The sequence below is a fragment of the Budorcas taxicolor genome, chromosome X (genome assembly GCF_023091745.1).
Source record: "Budorcas taxicolor isolate Tak-1 chromosome X, Takin1.1, whole genome shotgun sequence".
In the NCBI taxonomy this organism is placed as follows: domain Eukaryota; kingdom Metazoa; phylum Chordata; class Mammalia; order Artiodactyla; family Bovidae; genus Budorcas; species Budorcas taxicolor.
Window position 1 is genome coordinate 117,018,064 of NC_068935.1, and position 18,082 is coordinate 117,036,145.

The 18,082-nt window shown below is 40.6% G+C and overlaps 1 pseudogene; it reads right to left on the bottom strand.

Moving 5' to 3' along the window:
- Positions 1-4,171: 4,171 nt before the first annotated feature.
- On the bottom strand, positions 4,172-7,647 carry LOC128070182 (protein kinase C-binding protein 1-like; annotated as a pseudogene).
- Positions 7,648-18,082: the final 10,435 nt, after the last annotated feature.

Sequence of the window (18,082 nt, forward strand, 5' to 3'; positions counted from 1 at the left end):
CCTAATTTCTCAATGGTTAATGATAATTTTGTTCTTTGGCACTGAAAGCCACATGAGTTATAGTTTAATTCCCTGCATATTTTTTCATTCACGGCTGACAGTATAATAAAGCTGGCTTGGATTCAGTTTCAGCACCTTCACCTTTGGAGCGGTGTTGGTCCCCTGATCCTCGCTTTTCTCTGAATTCTTGCGTCTCGTTTCTCATTCTCTCGCCATATCGCGCTTTCGGAAACCCTGCTTGTCGGTCTAGTTTTGACAAGTGGCTCCCGAACAGGGACCCAAAAGTGAATCCAGCCTCCGCGGCTAGCTCCTAGCGGCAGAGAACACAGAGAAATTCGGCCAGCTCGGCGGACCAGGAAAGTACTTGGTAAGTACACCCCTGCAGATTTGTCAATCAGTAACAATGGGACAAAATCCCTATAAACATAGTGACTATATGCAAGTGTTAAAAAGTTTGGCGGTTGAGATTTTTCACTCTTTTAAAAATTTGTTTTCCGCCATTAAAAAATATTGCTACTGGCTAGACATGAAAAATGGCAAAAAGTTACGCGTTGCCTGCTCCGTGCCTACCAACGCGGCGAAAAGATTCCTTTGTCTATATGGTCAGTAGGAAATCTTATTAACACAGCTTTAGGACCGCTACAATCCCAAACCTTGGATTCAGGAGATTCTGTAGAACAAATACAAAAACAAATGGAGAAAATGAATTTATATGATAACATAGGTGATGAGAAACAAAAAAACAATAAAAGTGAAAAATAAGAGCTGAAAGAATGACAGAAGTCAAGAACAGATCTTTCTCGACCAACTGCACCTTTGGTCGAGCCCCCTCCTTTCAATCCTGAAACCCCTTGGGATGATGGATTTGCTTTTAAACCACAGATAACTGTGCCTAATAAAATGACCCCTTTACAAAAAGGAGTTCATATAGCACAATTGCAGGGGGATAAAGATGCTTTAGTTCTCCCTGTGGCAGTAACTCAAATCCCACCAGATCCTCAATTTCCACAAGGAGGAATACATTGTGATTATAATGCCATACCATTTAAAACCATAAAGGAGATAAAACAGACATGTACCCAATATGGAACTAATTCTCCTTATACCATGGGACTAATTCAGAGACTTTCACAAGCTGAACAGTTAATTCCTTATGATTGGGAAATGATAGCCAGAACTTGCCTATCCACCTCAAAATTTTTACAATTTAGGACTTGGTGGCAAGATAAATCAAAAAGCTCACAAAAATGCGACAGCCAACTGGCCAGTTGATATAACATTTGATCAATTAATGGGTAGTGGGGCACATTTTGACATTCAAGCTCAGTTACAATTTGATGATCAATTACTCACTCAAGTGAAGATAATATGTTTAAAAGCCTGAAGAAAAAATAAATCCACCTGGACAAGCCTTGATTTCATTTACTCAAACAATGAAATGGAAAACCTTATGTAGGTCACCTTATTGCCAGGCTACATCAAAATTTAAATAAAGCAGTCTAGTTCTTGCTTATGACAATGCTAACTCAAAATGTAAAAAGGCGATTCAGCCTCTCAAAACACAGGGTGCCCCTCTAAAAAAAAAATCTTAAGTTTGCCAAGATATTGGGTCAGAACCATATAAAATACAACTTCTGGCTCAAACATTGTCTAAGGCTAATAAAAAGATACGAGATGTCACTGATGTAAAAAATTAAGACATTAAAATAGACTGTAAAAAAAGTAGTTGATAAATTATACTATTGGCTCTGATGCCACTCCTATTTGTATTGGTTTTGAAAGTATATGTCTTAAAACAAGATATAAAAAGTGGCTGTCAGTTGTCAAGAAATCAAATGAAGATAAGACTTCCCTCTTTCTGTTAACTGCCCACCCTTTTTTAAAAAAAGAAAAAACTTCCAACATGATTAATCCACCTGACATTCCTGATTGTGTTGCTGAAATTAGCCATGGTATTAAAAATTGGTTAAGATGAAAATCATATAAAGGATCAGAAGGTCACTTATTATTAAATGTTACAAAAGACTCATCAACTGGGGATACCAAAGAACCCCTAAACTTATAGAATCTAAAATGTCTTCCCCATGGCTATATAATGAAAAGACAATTAGTACTTATGTTAGTCAACCCCTCACATGACATGAGGATAGGATTAGCTCCCCCTGTGCCTTGTCTAGATCATTATCCTATTCATGATAAATTATAGAAAATACCCATGACATTTAAAAAACTAATTGCTTAAAAAGGACGATATACTGAATATATTTTAAATGACCCAAAAGCTACCTTTAATTTTACGAAAAAGCCTCTACCCACACTATTCAGACTTATGTAAAGATTCTTTTTGTTTTTATGATCAGACCAGCAAAATATGATCTCAATTTGGGATTAGTAACATGTATTAACTGTTCATTTTATACATGTATAAATAACATCATTCCTTTTGATAAAAGTTGACAGAATATTTACTCTTTTTTTTTTTTTTTGCATTTTTCCAAAACAGATTTTAAAAAGGTGAAAAATCTGAAAAAAATTAAGGGGTGGGGGGAACCCAAGAGAACATACCACGACTGGCTCAGTCACAAAGAAACACCATCATCTAAGAAGATATTTAAGTTTAATACAAATTTTATACAAAGAAAATGTGAAAAAATACTTCCATATGCTGAAAGCAATTATGCTTCACAAATAAGGCCAACTAGGCTAGTTGTTTTTTTTTTTTTTTTTGACAACTGCAATCTACAAATGTTCTTTCCTGTTTTCTTCTAGGACTCTTTTTTATTTCTTTTCTAATATGGGTAACTAGCTGGAAACTCTACAGTCCGCATCCTCTTATCAACAATGAAGAGAAAGGAAAAGAGACTAAAATGTACAACAGTGTACTGGAATGATATCATACAATTAATTTTTCTCATATACATACATCACCTTTTTGCTTTGTTCAATGCTTCTTGTTTTACACAACATACAAAATGGTACTACAGCATACATAGTGCAACAGCACGGCGGTGTCCTGCTTCCCCTCAAACTGCCTTTGTTTCATGCTGACATAAAAACATAAAATTCCATCATATAAATATTACATACATGCTTCATCTCAGACTCAAATGTCCTCTCTGCGTGCATCTCGCCTTCGACTTCTCACTTCGTGAAGCACGGCTATCTCTTACCAAGCAGGCGTGAGTGTTTTTAAAGGAAAGCAAAGAAAAACTGTTTCGGAGCTTCTGACTCAAATGCTTCCTATGGTCCTCTCTCCTGCAAACTGAGCTGAACAGGGCTTGTTTCTAGTTAATCTTCTGTAAACAAGGATGTGGTTGTTTTTTCTTCTTCTTCTTCTTCTTTCCCTTTTATATGAGTAGTGTCATCATGGAAATCACATAAAATTAACGAGCTCCTCCGTGTGTCCTTCTGTTCCAGAAAGCTTGCCTTTTGTAACATGATAACGCAGTATTTGAAAGGGGCCAATGGGTGCATGTGGTGTGTTCACAGCAGCACCGAATTCTGTGCTGGAAATTCCTGATCCCAATGTGCTGTGTACAGACATACAAATGGAAACAGCTCACGGGTCATCAGAGGAGGAGGAGCTGTGCTCCCCAAAGCGACCCCCCCGCCCTCTCCGCACCCCTGTGACAGATGGGCTGGATGACCATCTTTTCTCCAGCATCCAAACATTCTTTTTGTTGTTGGGTGTGTTTTGTTTTTTATTTCTCTCTCTCTCTCTTTTTTTAATAAGTTAAAGTCAATACAAATATAAAAAGGGGAAGGTACTCTAGGCTCGATGACATCCACAAATTGTACATTATTTACATCTAAAGCAAAGGTTTCACGTGGGTGGAACAGTCCTCAGTCAAGGCTATCGCGGGATGTGACGTAGTGTGGGCGGCCCTCAGTCAAGGCTATCGCGGGATGTGACGTAGTGTGGGTGGCCCTCAGTCAAGGCTATCGCGGGATGTGACGTAGTGTGGGTGGCCCTCAGTCAAGGCTATCGCGGGATGTGACGTAGTGTGGGCGGCCCTCCGTGCTGGGTGCAGAGGCTGAGTCTGAATGGCTGGCATCCTCAAGGCTGAGGGTGGTGGTCTTCCGGTCTCACGTTTCTTCGCGGTTTCCGGTTTCCCTGGTGTCTGGATTGTTTCCCTCCATGGGGTGGGCGGCCTTGTGTCCCAGCATGTCCCTAGTCCCAGAAGGTATCCAGGAGGGACTCTTTTGGGATGAGGTTCTTCAAACTGGTACTGGAGATGTGCTCTGAGTGGGCCGACCCTCGCTTCTTCCTGCCGCTCCAGCAACTGGATTTACTTCTCCAGGAATGGTACTTCTGGGCTGTGTAGTTAGGGTGCGGCTGGTGGTCTGTGCTGGTTGGGGCAGAGGCAGGTTGTTTGTCGCACCTGTTGCTAACAGAGCCTTGGTTGGAGCCTAAGAGAATGGAGGAGGGCGTCTCCCTGGAGCCAGAGAGGTCAAGGGTTGAGCCATTGTCCTTGCTTTTCTCAGCTGGCGTCTCCTTCTCTTTCAAGGTGCTGCTTTCCGGGGGAGCTGCCTGAACACTAGAGGAGGCACCCTGGGATTAGTTAGTGTTTCTGTGTTCACCTCAGGGTTTGCTTCCTGCTGAGGGGTGGTAGCTGACTGGGTGTGAGATTTCATGTGCTCGAGCCAGTGGGCCTGCTGCCAGGGGTAGTCACAGTAGCTGGTGTTCCAGCAGCAGTAGAAGATAGCCTCCTTCTTGCAGTTGGCACACCACTGCTGCGTCTTGGTTTCATCCACTGCCTGCTGCTTCTCCAGCTCCAGTTGCTTCTTCACCTCGGCAATGAGCAGGTCCCGCTCCTGCTCTAGGCTCTGCTGCATCTCTGCCATGGTCAGCTCCAAGTTGTGTTTCATTTCCGAGAGCTCCTGCTGGTGCAGCCACTGGAGTTTCTCTATCTCAATCCTCAGCCTGTGGATCTCAGCTATTGTGCTTCCAGTAGTGTTCTTAGAAAGATCGTTATATATTTCCGTCATTGTGCCTTTTATTGCATCCATCATTTTGCTAGTGTACTTGGCAATGTCTGCAGTGACATCAGCTGAAACGGTGGCGATGGGCAGGTCTGTGCTGACCGAAGATGCAAGGGTGATCATGGTCCCTGAGCTGGTGACCAGGGGCGACGACTGGGTGCTGGTCACCAGGGTGATGGTGGAGGTGGATGGACTCTGCGTGATCTCTTTCTGCTGGACAGTTGATGAGTTCCACATGACCCGCTGCAAGGCCGGGGCAGTCTCCTTCGGTAAAAGCAGCCTCTGCTTTTTCGCCAGGCTTCCCGTGCTGGTGGTGGCCATGATCCCCGCCGTGGGAGTTTGGGAGGATGAGCAGGTGAGGACCGGCGTTTCAGGGGGAGACTGGCTGCCCACTGTCATGGATGGTGGAGCTTTACCTACGACCTCCTGCTTGGAAGATGGTTCTTTGGGTTCCTTCTTATTTTTTCGACCCTCCTGCCCAGAATGGGCTTCTCCTAAATCTATGACAAGTTAGCTCTCTGAATCGGAATCCAGGCTCAAATGCACTGTTGGGGAATCCGTCTCATCTTTTCTCTTCAGCTTATCCTTTGTGGGATGAGGCGAGGGTTTTGCTTTGTCTGAAAAGTCCTTTTCAGGCTGGGGCTCATCTTCTCCTTGACTGAGCTTGGGTCCGCTTTCTCGCTGCCTGGTGACGTGCTGACTTTCAGCTCCTTTTTTGTCTCCACTGGGTTTGGCAATTTGGGCTTTTTTTGACAGCAGATGGCTCTTTGTCCATCCGAGCCCCCTCTTTGTCTTTGGCATCTTCTGGCACGTTCTGTTCCTCATCACTGATAGAGTCACTACCGCTACTATCTGACTTCTAAGAATCCTCCTAATCGCTGTGCTCGACAGCCGTATAAACATCTTCCAAGATTTCATTTATGCCTAATTGTGCTTTGCAACTCTCTATCGTCTCGTCGAGATTTAGCTGGAATCTGCTGTGAATCTGTCGCTTGGGGGAGATGAGAGGAACAGGAGCAGACTGCTGCTGGACAGACTCACTCAGCTCCTTCAGGTCCATCTCGGCCTTGCTTCGATGCAGGTTACGATTCAGGATGCTTCCCGTGGTGGCTGTCTTGTCCATTTTTGTGGTGACTGGCGATACTTGAGGAGAGAAAGGTTTGGGGCTGCCGGATAAACTCCCTGCTTGTCCTGTCTTGGTGGAGGCTGATGAAGCTGTGCTCTTATCCAGGAAGTCCATAGACTCTTCACTGGCGCTGAAGTGGCTGGAGGTGGCCTTCTCAGCATCCTGCTCCACATCGGAGCCCATCTGCATGGAGGAGTTTGTACTCATGGGGGAGCGTGGCATGTCGGACAAGGAGATCCTGCAACCTGAGCCCCCTCTCAGCATTGGCTTGCTCATCAGGATCTTGGGCGACACCGTCATGTCAAAGCTGAGCTTGACTTTCTCCTGCTTGTCCATCTTGGCAGCACCTGCGCTGGGGTTGGAGGGGTCAAGCAGCATTTGGTACTGGCTCTTGGGCGTGTAGGGTATCTTGAAGGAGAGTGATTAAAAACCCCAAACTTCCGGCGGATGTTCTCCACGTAAACCTCCATCACTTGCATTGTACTGTTGAAGATGCTTTTAGTCTTTTTCACAGAAAAAGGAATTTCTTTAGACATGAGGTAGCAATTATTTATTGGAACCCAGGCTCTGTCATGTCATAAGAAACAGGCATCCACCTGCCCATCTTTATCCCTCAGAGCTTTCGCAGGCCAGAATGGAAACCCCTTCAGTTTTGCCCAAACCCAAGGATGTGGATTGCTACAAGGCTCACAAAACCAGTTATCTCGTTTTTGGCAGGCAGCTAGATAACACTCTGGACAAACTTCAATTTCATTCATCTCATGCTCACAGATTTTGATGACTACTTTTGCAATTTGTGTCATTTTGTGATTTCTCCCATTATAAATAATGCAGTTGTGCCAAATCCATTTTGCATCAGCCAGGAAGGCTTCTGTGCAGCCATACATTTTCTTTTTAGCATTCTTTCCCAATGTACAAAGGTCCATGGGGTGGAAGATACATTCTGCATAGTCAGGATGTTGCTCCAATGGGACAGGCTTCTGAAATGCATCTGTCCCTGGCTGTTTCATTTTCTGAATGGTGAACTTGAGCAGGTATGATAACTGTTCGATGGTGAGCATCGTCATGGCTTTACTCTGAGTCTCGATGCATTCTGCTCTGTGATCTTCTCACATTCAGGACAAAACCAGTCCCCCTTTGGTTCTGATGTCAGTCTCAGACACAGCATGATAAACCCCGGGACAGAGCTCACAGCAAAGGACTTGGCCTTCCTGGTGACAAATCCAGCAGTAGAAATCATTTCGTCCATCCTGCAGTACAACATCAACAGGGTCTGTGGTGAGTGGCTGCTTCATATAGTAAAACGGACCATGTCTTAGTTCTGGCTGCTCCTTATTGTTATTGTTCAGTAAGCCTGGTTTCTTTTTCTTTTTAATGGGACTTGTGCATGTGTCCTGTGGTGAGTGGCCATTGGAGGATTGAGGAGGGCTGGGGAACTTTCTTTTCTGGACTGTTCTCTCTGTGAAGCCAGGATCTTTGGAGCAGGTAGAAATATCCATGCCGTCTACCACCTCCTGTTCTATTTTTATTTCCTCTTCAGCCAAGATCAAATCACAAAGTAGAAAAATATGCCTAGGCTAGATGCAAAAGGCCTGGCTTCAAAACATTCAAACCACCAGCAATTAGCCCAGGAATTAAGGTTAGGTTTTCCACACTCCCAGCCCCTGGGATGTTTCTTCTCTGCAGCAGGCATGGTTTAGAGAAAGCATTCAGCACTCTTCTAAGCTGTGACTAATTATCCCCCCCTACACCCCATATTTACATTGTTAAAACCAAAACTGACATATGGGTTCCAGTTGATTTACAATGACTTTGACAAGAAAGCCTTACATTATATGTTAGTAAAAAGAAAATATTAAAAAATCTTAAACATGTTAAATGTTTTCTGAGATTACTAATTGCTGCCATCTTAGACATTATTGCAGTTACCACTGTGGCAGTCGTAGCTGAAATGGCTCTTCATAAATCTGTACAAACAGTTCATGTTGTACAAAGTGGCATAAAGATGCCAATGTCCTTTGAACCACTCAACAAAAAATTGATGAAAACTTGGCCTCCCAAGTGGCCGACCTTCAACAATCTGTAAAAGGTCAATTCGTCAGTTTACAAAAACAAGTGAGACTAAGATGTGATTAGAACTATACTTCCTTTTGTATAATGGCTTTCAAATGCAATAAGACACAATTTAATTGAGATAAAGTTAAACAACACCTATTAAATCAAAGTAATATTTCTGTAGATATTCAAGATCCACAACAAGATATAGTAAAAGCTTTTAATAAACATCTAGATATGATTTCTGGATCAGATTTTCTTGATACTGTTACTGATAATCTTTCTTATCTTAATCCTTTAAAACAGATCAAGACATTTAGATACAAAATTGCTCTAGTTATGGGAGTACTATTAATTATGTGTTTGTGTTTCTATATAGTCTAGAAAAAAACGATCAAGAGACAACAAAGCTAACAACAACAACTAACATTTCTCACCATTTCTCATCACTTACAAAATCAAAAAGAGGGAGATGTAAGAGACAGGAAGAATAAAAGAAAAGCAGGCCCCCGCAAGGGCCACAAAAGAAATTCATAATTATTGATAAACTGGATCCTATAAGGTATGAGACTCTTGGAACAAGACCAGAGGGACCAGTTCATAATCTTGAAAACAAGATATGATCCTGGGGTCGGAAAACCGACCCCAGACTGTTTCTCAACCGGCGTCTCAGAGTCACACGTTTTACGTATTTGGTGGAAAATCTATAGATAAAAATATTAGTCTTAGTTACTGATTTGTTATCGATTACTGTTTCCTAATTACTTAATGGTTAATGATCATTTGTTCTTTGGCCCTGAAGGCCACATGAGTTATAGTTTAACTCCCTGCATATTCTTTCATTCACGGCTGGAAGTATAATAAAGCTGGCTTGGATTCAGTTTCAGCACCTTCACCTTGGAGCGGTGTTGGTCCCCTGATCCTCGCTTTTCTCTGAAATCTTGCATCTCGTTTCTCATTCTCTTGCCATGTAGCGTTTTTGAGAACCCTGCTTGTCGAGCTGGTTTTGACACAACACTGGTCAGGGAACACGGGTTGAGAATGCTAGCAGATAAGCCTTAAAGTTCCCAGCTCATGTTATAAAAACAGCCTAGTCCTTGCTTTTGAAAGTTTTCTCGGTGCAGTCAATCCAGTTTTCTTGTTTGTCCATGCCACCAGCATGGTGGCATGACCTTAGTCCACCCCATGGGATGACTGTGATTAGAAGCAGGAAGATACCCAGAGGGGTATGTGTGATCATGCCCTGCATCTCCTGACAGGTCTCTCAGGAGGGTTAAGGGAGAGGTGCTCAGAGCTGCCTAGCTGGGGACGGCAGGCCCAGCAGTCAGTTAGAATGAAGGTGCCTGCTAGAGTTTGAGAGAACTGTACCAGGATGTTTTCTTTGGTGAGGAAGTCTCTAGAGGCACTTCTTAACTACAGGGCTCATCAATGCCCCTCCCTTCTCTGTGCAATCCTGGGTGCTGGGTTGTTACTCTTCCTCTACCTCTACAATACCTGAGTGCCTCTTTTTGATGACTATAACTTTGCCTCTTTTTATGCTCATTCCCTACTCTCACCCAAACTTTTCATCTAGGAAGATCAGGTGTCAGAGGCATGGGACATGTGTATAAAATCAGAATGAAGTTTGAACCATGTAGATCCCATTTTTGCCTGCCTGCCACCATGGCTATATCAGCCAGGCTGGTCTCGGAAAAGAAATGTGTATCATGCTGGGGAATGGTCAGGACAGAACCCTACAGTTTCAAAAGAGGCCTGTATAATTCCCCATCCCTTTAGTCTTGATTTAATGACCAAATTGCCTTACTCTGAAGTAGGGCTTCTCAATCTTAACACTGTTGACGTTAGGGGCCAGATCATTCATGGTCGTAAGAGGCTTTCCCATGCATTGGCACAATATTTAGCAGCATTCCTGACATCTACTCACTAGAGGCCAGCAGCACACCTTCAGCTGTGACAACCAAAAACTATCCAGAAGAAGCTAAATATTCCTCAAGGGGGCAAAATCACCATTGACTGTGAATCTCTAGCCCAAATATGTGTATAACTTGATTCAGGGGCTTCTCTTTGTGGATGTTGAGTCCATATCCACTGGGGTGAGTCACGTTCTATTTTTCCTTCTCCCTGAAAGAGCCCAGTACATACAAGGGTCAGGTGTATAACACACTTTCATAGAAAGAGAATAGACTTTACTTGGAAACACAGAGATCCCAGTTCTGCTTTGCACTACAAGTGTAATCACAGCATTTTATTTGACACCTCTAATCTCAGTTTTCTTATCTGTAATTATGGATAACCACCCTGTTATGGCTGAATTGTGCATCCCCACCCCCAAATTCATATGTTGAAATTCTAACTTCTGATATCTCATATGGGACTGCATTTGGAGATTTGGTCTTAGAGATTATTAAGTTAAAATGTGGTCATTAGGGTGGACCCAAGTCCAGTATAACTGGTATCTTTAAAAGAAAGAAATCTGGACACAGGCATACATAGAGAGGGAAAACCATGTGAAGACATGAGGAAAAGATGGCCATCCATGATACAAGCCAAGGAGACAGGCCTCAGAAAAAACCAACTCTGTTGACACTTGGTCTTAGACTTCTAGCTTTCAGAACTGAGAAAACAAACTTCTGTTGTTTAAGTCATTCAGTCTGTGGTACTTTATAATGGCAGCCTTAGCAAGCTAATACAAATATCTAATAGAAAGTTTTACAGAAGTGAAAGAATGCATATCTTAGGAACATCAGAGTTACAATAAGAAGTTTGAAAATGACATATGACAATAGCTGTTCTTTATTGAGTATGTATTATATGTCAAGCACATTTTCTTAGGCAATGTACCTAGATTATTTCTAATTTTACTGTAAACCTACAGGGTTGATGTGATATCATGAGACTCCACTTTGTGGAGAGGGAGAATGGCTGAGTGAACTAAAGGGCCCCAGCCACTGCGCTCTGCAGCCATTGCCTCTTTTTCTCCAGGTTACGCTTGCTAGGGACTGCTGCCAGCCAGTGGTGGGTACAGGACGAGTACTAAGCAAGCTTGCTCCTGGAAGAAGAGAAACTCCTCTGATCAGGGACTTTGATTTGAAGACTTTCTGAAGGCCTTCCTAAACATTCTTTAAACTGTGTGGTGATCTAGGATGCTGCCATCATCCTGTCTCTCCTTCCCTTGATGTCAGAGTGTGTTATGATCTGACAGCTCTACTAACATCCTCTAACTTGCTCTCCATTGCCTCTCATCAACTTGTCCCCTAAAGAGATCCTTACATACTAAAGCCTTTCATGCTAATGGCTTCTTGGAATGGACTGACTTAGTATGTATTTTGACTCTATTTTACAGGGAGAACAGGCACACAGAAGTGTGTTCCCAAAGTTGCATAATTAGTACTAGTACAAGGGTATTCAGATATGATTATCTAACTCCATAGACTGATTCTTCTACATATTATAATGTATCTTGAAATACATGGTGAAAGTACTTTAAACATTAAAACCATTATATGCACCTACCATGTAAAATATGTTTATTAATAATAAAGTAGAAATCTGAGATCAATATCTCAGGTCTTTGAACAATCTATGCACATAAATAGTAACAATGTCCCTATTTTTGCTTTACCCACCCTTCAAAAGGTCATGTCAAGCTAACACTGCTTGAATTCTCCTCCACAAAACACAGCACTGTGCAAACCACTGTCATCACACTCACCACAGGAGTTGCTAAACAGGTGACTAGTGAAATTTTCCCTCTTGCCTCAGAAGTCAAGAGAGATAAAATAGCTAAATTTCACTGTGTGCTAAGTGCCAGGCTACTTAATTCTTTATTTGGGTGATGGGACACATTGACATTAACAGTGGAGGTCCATATCACCACTTCACCTCATGCATGCACCCACGCTAGAATTTAGTTGCTAATCTAAGAAAACTGGTGGACATACAGACATACTTGATGTACTGAGATTAAATTTCAGCCCCAATGAAAAATAGAGGCTGGATATAGAAATTATGTCCAATTATATACAACCTAAAATTTAATCCCTTTTATATTTCAGAGTGTGTAGATTGAGTTTCCTAACCGCTAGACTTGCATAAACTCATGTTCCTTTCTATGTTTCTATTGGATTGTTTTCGTGTTTGTTTTTCTTTTATTGCTTTGCAAGGTATTTTTTTCAGTTCTAATCTGGTAATTAGTTACCTTTAAATTGTAACATACACACTTTATTTTACAAAGACTAAATTTAATCAATCTGTCCTTCCCTGGGATAATTAAAGGAAATTGGTTTATATGTATCATCTCTCCATAGTATTGCACATGATTGCTGTTATACTGTATTTGACACTTTGGGCTGTTTTTACTGGAAAGATTTTAATCTCCAAACTGTTGGAATCAGAAGCAAACCAAATTTGAGATATATTATTTCTTGCTCTCATGGCAATGACTGAACAATTATGGAGGTACTATTTGGAGAACTCTGCAGAAAACTGCTTCGATTGGAGAGTTACTAGGGCAACCCTTTAGGGAACTAGGACATATGAATGGGCTGAAGAGCCTGATAAGCTACTGAATAATATTGCATTGTTTTTGCTGTACACATTAGGTACCTGAATAATCTAAGATCTGTTGTTGCTGCAGTTTGCTCAGGAGCTCATCCTTATCAATTTGATGAGCATGAATTTGGTGTTCAGTGGATTTTATATGACTGTATTGTAGGCAGATTCTTTACCATCTAAGCCACCAGGAAAGCCCCAATATACTCATAAAAAATTCATATTATAGTTATGTATGTATGTACATGTATACTTTCTATGTAACATTAATAGATATTTACTCTTTGTCTTTTCCATTCTTCCTCCATTTCCTTGAGAATTATTTTATAGGAAATTCAACTGCCAATTCTTAGCCAAGCACTTTGAGTGAGAGTGTCCCTACCCCATCACCAGCCCTAGGGATGGTATTATGTATTATGTATTTCTTGACATTTGCCACTGATACTGAGTAGATATACGAAAAAGACAAAGCAAATGAAATGCATACATTCTACGAATTTTATTCTCTTATTTAATGAGATCTACTTGAAAATAATTTCTTTGCTGTGAGATACAAATGAGCAATGTGCCACTTTTGGAGCTGGTGGAAGCCATAGTTTGAAAACAAGGGAAGAAACATACTACAGAGGAAACCAGCCTAAGCTCTAGATCAAGCTGCCCCTGAGCTTTATCTTTGGATTATTGAATAACCAGAGAAAATGTTTCCTTTGTATCAGTAATGTAAGCTGATTTTTACTGGGTTTTCTATTACTTGAAATATTCTGAGAATATTGTAGGTGACCTCTATTTAACTGTCAAAAATAAAACTTAAACTACCTTGCTATTTTAATGACTTGAGAGCACCACAGATAAAAAGAACATCCAAACACTTCAGAAATTGGATTGGTAGCCTCTGTGGTGGCTCAGTGGTAAATAATCCACCTGCCAATGCAGAAGACACAAGTTTGATCCCTGATCCACAAAGATCCCACACGCCCCAGAGCAGCTAAGCCTGTGCGCCACAACTATTGACCCTGTTCTGTAGAGCCCCAGAGCCACAACTACTAAAGCCTGCATTCCTAGAGCTCATGCTCTGCAACAAGAGAAGCCACTGCAATGAGAGGCCTGTGCACCACAACTAGAGAACATCCCTCACTGGCCACAACTAGAGAAAAGTCCATGCAGCAAAGAAGACCCAACATATCCCCCCTGAAATTTAATAAATGAAGTTATTTTTTTAATGGATTGGAATTTTACTAGGAGAAAAGCAAAGCGAGTCCCCAAAGAAAATTTTAATTCATATTGAGCAAATTGCTGAAGACAATATCACCAGTTATAGCTTATCAGTACATCATGATTATTTTTCTAGTGAGTAGAGTTTTTCATATTAATATAACAAATACTCAATATTACAAATACTCATTTGTAATTAATATTACAAGTAATACAATATATATGACAAATATTCATTTTGTAGAATGCTAAAATAATTATAAAATTTAACACATACCCATGTCTGATAAAAAGTTCACTCTTTCTTGACCGTGTGTAGCATGTATCCCTAGAGCTGATATGTAGCCAGTACACACACACTGGTAAGGCATACTAGGTAGTGTACAATTTGACTGGTTGCTCGGTGCTCATTGATAGAGGTCAAAGTCTGTTGGGTAGATGCTGTAGTATGTTTTGGGTTTCATTCCATTATACTAACTGGTGTGTGTATTAATGTAAAATATGTTCTGTATGTGTATATTGAAAATCAGAATCATATTTAATGGTGAATATTTAGGGAATATCTATTATAGTCAAGAGTAAGATAAAGCCAATTACCAGTCATTATTGAAAAACATCTATTTCTGCTTTATTGACTATGCCAAAGCCTTTGACTGTGTGGATCACAATAAACTGTGGAAAATTCTGAAAGAGATGGGAATACCAGACCACCTGACCTGCCTCTTGAGAAACCTACATGCAGGCCAGGAAGCAACAGTTAGAACTGGACATGGAACAACAGACTGGTTCCAAATAGGAAAAGGAGTACGTCAAGGCTGTATATTGTCACCCTGCTTATTTAACTTCTATGCAGAGTACATCATGAGAAATGCTGGGCTGGAAGAAGCACAAGCTAGAATCAAGATTGCCGGGAGAAATATCAATAACCTCAGATATGCAGATGACACCACCCTTATGGCAGAAAGTGAAGAGGAACTAAAAAAACCTCTTGATGAAAGTGAAAGAGGAGAGTGAAAAAGTTGGCTTAAAGCTCAACATTCAGAAAATGAAGATCATGGCTTCCAGGACCATCACTTCATGGGAAATAGATGGGGAAACAGTGGAAACAGTGGCTGACTTTATTTTTCTGGGCTTGAAAATCACTGCAGATGGTGACTGCAGCCATGAAATTAAAAGACGCTTACTGCTTGGAAGGAAAGTTATGACCAACCTAGATAGCATATTCAAAAGCAGAGACATTACTTTGCCAACTAAGGTCCATCTAGTCAACGCTATGGTTTTTCCAGTGGTCATGTATGGATGTCAGAGTTGGACTGTGAAGAAAGCTGAGCACCAGAGAATTGATGCTTTTGAACTGTGGTGTTGGAGAAGACTCTTGAGAGTCCCTTGGACTGCAAAGAGATCCAGTCAGTCCATTCTGAAGGAGATCAGTCCTGGGTGTTCTTTGGCAGGAATGATGCTAAAGCTGAAACTCCAGTACTTTGGCCACCTCATGTGAAGAGTTGACTCATTGGAAAAGAGCCTGATGCTGGGAGGGATTGGGGGCAAGAGGAGAAGGGGACGACAGAGGATGAGATGGCTGGATGGCATCACTGACTGGATGGACATAAGTTTGAGTGAACTCTGGGAGTTGGTGATGGACAGGGAGGCCTGGCGTGCTCCGATTCATGGAGTCACAAAGAGTCGGACAGGACTGAGCGACTGAACTGAACTGAACTGATTTTACATCGAACTGTCACCCCTAGCCTATTCAATTAGATAAGAGAGTAAGAGAATAGAGCCATAAATATCGGGAAGAAGGAGGACATGTTATCTTTTCCAGATTTTATTATTGTATACTTTGAAGACCCAAAGAATCTTAAAAACAAAAAGAATTCAGTAAGGGTGTTGATTATGCAATTAGTAAATGACAACCAGTAACCTTCCTTTATCCAAGAATAAACACAGTAACTACTTAAAATTAAATGCTTATAATAAATATGGCAAGAAATGTTTAAGACCTATATGAATAAAGCATTAAAGTTTCTTAAGACACATTAAATCCTTTAATAAGATTTTTAATATAGATCCTTTAATAATAACACACTTTGATTTATGATAGGAAATTAGCATTGTGAGGAATTCCATTTCCCAAACAGAAACTCAGTAATGTAATTCAATCCAAGGAAAAGTACTATAAGGATTTTATTTTGTTTTTGCTGTAATATTATTCTGAAATTTTTCTAGAAATATTACTAGTTGAGAGTAACAGACTTTTATGAAAAAGAATAATGTTAGAGGATGACTTCTACCAGATATCAAAATGTGTAAGTCCAGTTTAATAAAAACCTTACTGCATTGATGCAGTAAGAAGGAAACATTTCAGTGGAAAGAATAAAATTTAGAGATTATATTTATGGGGTTTCTTATCTGCAAAATATAGGGTAAGCTAAATTATGCAAACATGGTATTGGTTCAGCAGTCTAGAAACTAATAGATAAATTCAATTTCATTACATTACTTCTCATTAAAATAACTTTTTAGAAATATAATATCTCAAGAAAATAAATCACAAACTGACTATTTTATGAAGACTTTACTAATCGTAGATGGTGAAGTTTTTTTTCTTCTTATAATGACAAGAAATTCAAGTGGTGATAAAAAGACTGATGATGACACAAAAATGTTCTGTACTGGTGGGAAATATATATCCTTTTTTTCTGTGGGTTATATTTTATTTTTTACAATGAAAGCAGAAAAACATAAATGACTAAATTTGCTGGTAGAAAAAACATAAATTAGCAGTTCACAGGAAATGAAATGCCAAACATCAGTAAACATGAAATCATGTACTCTGTAGCAAGCTGTAAAAGATATTTGCATCTCAATCCCTGGAACCTGTGAATATTACTGTATATAAGTCTTTACAGATGTGATTAAGTTAAGAATTAGGGAATGGAAAGATTTTCCTGGATAATACAGGTTGGCCTTAAATGCAATCAGATGTATCCTTATAAGAGGAAGGCAGAGGGAGAGTTTTTTTTTTTTATTTTAATTGGAAACTAATTAGTTTACAATATTGTGGTGGTTTTTGCCATACATTCACATGAATCAGCCATGGGTGTACATGTGTTCCCCATCCTGAACCCCCCTCCCACCTCTCTCCCCATCCCATCCCTCAGGGTCATCCCAGTGCACCAGCCCTGAGCACCCTGTCTCATGCATTGAACTTAGACTGGCGATATGTTTCATATATGATAATATACATGTTTCAATGCTATTCTTTCAAATCATCCCACCCTCTCCCTCTCCCACAGAGTCCAAAAGTCTGTTCTTTACATCTGTGTCTCTTTTGCTGTCTCATTGTTGCCATCTTTCTAAATTCTATATATATGCATTAATATACTGTATTGGTGTTCTTCTTTCTGACTTAATTCACTCTGTATAATAGGCTCCAGTTTCATCCACCTCATTAGAACTGACTCAAATGTATTCTTTTTAATGGCTGAGTAATACTCCATTGTGTATATGTACCACAGCTTTCTTATCCATTTGTCTGCCAATGGATATCTAGGTTGTTTCCATGTCCTGGCTATCGTAAACAGTGGGCAGAGGGAGATCTGACACACACACACACATACAGAGGAAAAGACAATGCAAAGGCTGAGCAGAGAAAGACTCGAAGTCTTAGCCTTGAAAATTGGGATATTGTGGCCACAAGCCAAGGCATGTCAACAGTCACCAGAAGCTGGGAGAAGCAAGAAACAGATTGTCTCCTAGAGCCTCTGGAGAGTATACAGCCCGGCTGGCACGTTGATTTCCCCTCACAATGCTAACTTTTGAAATTTTGTCCTCCAGAACTGAGAGAATTTTTTAGTTTAGTTTTTGTTTGTTTGTTTGTTTTGCTTTTTCCATTTATTTATTTATTTTGGCCTCACTGTATGGCATGCTGGATAGGATCTTAGTTCCATGACCAGGGATTGAATCCAGGCCCTTTGCAGTAGAAGGATGGAGTCCTAACTAGTTTACTACCAGGGAATTCACATTTTGTTGTTGTTTTAAGCTACCCAGTTTGTGATAATTTGTTACAGCAGCCACGGTAAACTAATCCATATTCTAACAGTTAAAAAATACATAAATTAGAATAATAATGAAATTATTCTACACTTACGGGCA